The sequence below is a fragment of the Triticum urartu genome, chromosome 6 (genome assembly GCF_003073215.2).
Source record: "Triticum urartu cultivar G1812 chromosome 6, Tu2.1, whole genome shotgun sequence".
Classification (NCBI taxonomy): domain Eukaryota; kingdom Viridiplantae; phylum Streptophyta; class Magnoliopsida; order Poales; family Poaceae; genus Triticum; species Triticum urartu.
The window spans coordinates 168,201,874-168,205,803 of record NC_053027.1 but is presented as its reverse complement, the minus strand read 5'-3'; the positions used below and the strand labels follow the sequence as shown (position 1 = coordinate 168,205,803).

At 41.1% G+C, this 3,930-nt stretch overlaps 1 long non-coding RNA gene across 1 annotated transcript; it reads left to right on the top strand.

Moving 5' to 3' along the window:
- The first annotated feature begins 292 nt into the window (after positions 1 to 292).
- On the top strand, positions 293 to 3,598 carry LOC125515225. Its single transcript, XR_007286877.1, has 4 exons — positions 293 to 784; positions 1,543 to 1,720; positions 2,241 to 2,963; positions 3,291 to 3,598. It is a non-coding gene; the product is annotated as an uncharacterized LOC125515225 (long non-coding RNA).
- The last annotated feature ends 332 nt before the right edge of the window (positions 3,599 to 3,930 follow it).

Here is a 3,930-nt window from a genome sequence, read left to right as displayed (position 1 = left end):
TGTTCTAATTTAAGATTATATTGCTACCATCTATACCTACTAATAAAGCAAGGTGCGTTTCACTAAATATTTAATCCATTCACCCATAATATTATTGTTGACGATGTTCTGACGTGGTACTAAATTTTACGTTGGGAAGATTATTCTTCTCTCTAATAATAATTAACCACAGATTGTTTCTGGTCGTACGTCGTCGGCGCTTTTGCAGAAAAATCACTTCATTTTTTAGAAATTAACCCGCAGTCCTCCTAATATGTCAAACTGAACCGGTACGGGCAATGGAAAAGAAAAAAAACACGCTTACCTCCCCCGTCTCCACCTCCAGCGCGCCGCCGCAGTCGGCCCTCGCCCCTCCACCGCGCGCCGCCACCGCCCCTCCGCCGTGCGCCGCCTCAACCCCTGCGGCTTTCCACCACCGGCGACACTGACGCCGGCGCCGCACCTTCCCCCAACTCCTTTCTCTCCTCCTCCTTCGCCGTCACCACTCTTCATCAGCCGGCAGACTCCGTCGAAATGGCCAGGCGGCGCTGGAGTTCACCGGAACGGGTAGGGGGCTGGCGGGCGGCACGAGGAAGATGACGGATCAAGGCGCGACGTCGAGGGTTCAGGCGGCTGGTGCGGCAGCTTGCTCCGATGGCGGCGGTGTCCTGCTCATCCAGAGAAAGAGAGAGACATGGCGTGAGGGAGAGAGGAAAGAGAGGAAGAAATGAGAAGGAGAAGGGGCGCGGGGTGAGGGAGGCAGTCGCCGGCGGTGGCGCCGCTCTGACGCGGCATCTTTCTTCCCGTACGTCCCTACTGCTGCTCCTCTAACTCCATCTCTGTGCTGTCGATTCTCTGTCCGCTGCTACCTCTCCTCTCTCCTCCTTGCTGCCTGTGGCTGTCCCATCTCTCCTAGCACTGCTGCTGCACTTCTTCTGAAGCTCTTCTCAAACCCGTTGATGCAGTTCTTCTCTGAGCTCCAAACTGTTGCTGCTTCTCTCTCTCTCCCTCTCTTAATTTTTCTGTAATTTTGTGAACCATTGTTGTGCGATTATATGATTTGTGGTATTTGCTTGAGTGAACCTGTAAGGTTTGTACGTTCTGGAAAGTGCTAGCACCTACATATTATCCATTTTTTTCTAAATGTCATGAGGCATGAACCACAAATTTTCTCAAGAACGACCCTTGGTATATATAAGGCATGCATACAATTTTAATAACACTCTTTTCACTCTCATTTATCTATTGGCATAGAGCATTGTATAATATAGAAGAGTCATTCAAACATAGCTCTTTGAATATCGGACAAAATATTGGTTGCCTGATTTATTTATAAGAAGATTCTTCTATGTATTTAGTTACATGATTTTAATTTGATCGTCTTCTTACAACTTTTTTTGCTGAGTATGATATTTCCTTAGGTTCACTTTGACCTTCACTGCTCTTGTGTAAGAGCTTAAGTAAATTGATGTTGTATCATCAGAATCTGTAGCCTTGGACAGTTTTTTTGTCTGTACATACACTTTAATTTCTTGCTCGCACTGAAATCCCTCTTTGTCACAGGATGAATCAGAAACTGAAGATGATGATCCCATGGACACAGAAGAAGCTTCCTCTGTCCTCATCGCTGCACTGCAGTCTTCCAGCCAAGTTCTGATGAACTTTTAAATCCAGTTTAGAGAATTGCTCATGACTTGACAGAAATCATTCTTATGAGCACATCGTTTGATTCTATTACTAGGTCCGTCAACATCAACTACCATGTGGAAGTAGAACTATTGTTTTCTGTCAGTTAAGACAGTCGGGAACTTGGTGTTATCATTCCTGGCTATTGTATTAGGATACTAGCAGCACTTACATGCAGATATGCTTGTGATTCTAATGATAGTACACTAGGTGATTGATGTGTGGGTCGCTCAAGTCCTGTGGGGTGCTGGGCTAAAGGTGTTCCAAGTACATGTACCATAAACTGGAATTGAAATTATTCTCCGCATGCACAAGTAAAACCTATGCAAAGTGAACAATCTCACAGTTGCAGCTTATATTTAGTACTTTTTAATTACAACTTTCGGTTTCAAAGCATTTTCTTTCTCTAATTCTGCAACTTTATAAACTGCAACTCAGTTTTGCTCACAAATGTTTTGCTCCTCATAAAACTAATTTTGTACTAACTGATTTACGTATTTCCATTATAGTTTATTAATTACCATGGTCAAGGAATTATCAGCGTTTTTTCTGACTTGGTCAACTTACCCTTGCAGTAATCTTCCATAAAAGATAGAATGAAAGAAAGGGTCTACTTTAGCAGTTGAGATCAAGATGCTACTCCAATCTATATATGAAACCAAATCAGGTGGGCTCGATGACAAAGAGGTAATAAGACATGAACTCTTTCAGTATAAAAAGTTGATGGTCCTAATTAGTTTATAGCTTATTTCTTGATCACTTTAATTTACACGACATCTCCAGGGCTTTTCGTGTTCTGTGGTAATATATTCGATCATAGTCACAGCTTACACAAGATGATTATTTATGTTCCTAATTTATCTTCCTCTATCATGGTGGTAGGGAAACATCGCCGTTAGTTTGCCTAAGATAGAAGGACTTCACATAATTTTGTCAATAGCATTGATCAGGATATCTTTTTTCTTATTCCTTTCTATTTGTAGACAAGGAAGAACCATAGAGAATCTCGATCCTTACACTGTAACAGTACCTGAAGCAGAGCAAACCATTGTCTCAAATTTAATAGTAGATGGAAAGGAATGGTTGTTTTTGTTGCAGATTACTCCAAGAACAAGTGCATTGTCAAGCTAGATGTTCTATATTATCCGTCCATAATCTGGATGCTTGTGTATCCCGCGACTTGGTTCATCCATGAGATATTTGTGTTCAAACACAAGTGTGGGCTGCTTGCAGGGTAGAGCATAATTGGATTTTAAAGCCATTTATAATGTCCTTCAAAACTATAAGTTTGAACAAAGGTACATTAAGTTGTGTCACTCACATGGACAATGTTGCCATCTATAATTCCTTACAAGTCTGAGCTCCATCACGATAATCTGATTAGTGTGTCGCAAGTCTGCTATTTCTAACTGTACAAATTCTGCACTTATTTAGCATTTTACATGATGCGTAGATTTTTCAGAACAGAAATAAGTGAATCCTTATAACCTGATTTTGCTATATTATTTAGTTCGAAGTTACTTTGTAAATCCCAGTTTCTCCAGTATTGTAACTCTGTGTCAAATTAAACTGATATTTCTCTTGTGGACAACTTCAATTTGTAATATCATGATTTTCTTTTTGAGAAACCACTTCAACTAGCCTAGGGCTATGTCTATTAGTCCTCCAGTATTTCTTGGAATGAGATAACACATGTTTCTTCAAGTGTCTACACACTACCTGAAGTAAGTTTCTTATAGAAGTAGTCAAACCTGGATACCAATTTATTGAAACATTATATTTCTTATAGAAGTAGTCAAACAAGGATATCAATTTATTGGAACCATCAAGGAAGAGACACTCCTGGAGGGTCAGAAGTAATGCAATATATTCTCCCTCTTATGCCTATTTGAAATACAGTTGTAGGGTTGTACTTTGCCACTCATATTGCAGTACTCAAATGTACACTACTAGGAAAAGGGCTATAGCTAATATGGACATTAATGGCGCACCACATATGTGGTGCGCCACTGCTATATAGCAGTGGCGCACCATGTGTAGGTACGCCATTAATGTCCATATCACTAATGGCACACCACACCCACGGTGCGCCACTACTAACAATTATTTTCCAAAACTAGTAATGACGCACCAGGGCATAGTGCGCCATTACTAGTTTTAACTAGTAATGGCGCACCACACACTGTGCGCCACTACTAACAATCTTTTTTACTTTTTTTTCAAAACTAGTAATGGCGGACCAGTGTATAGTGCGCCATTACAAGT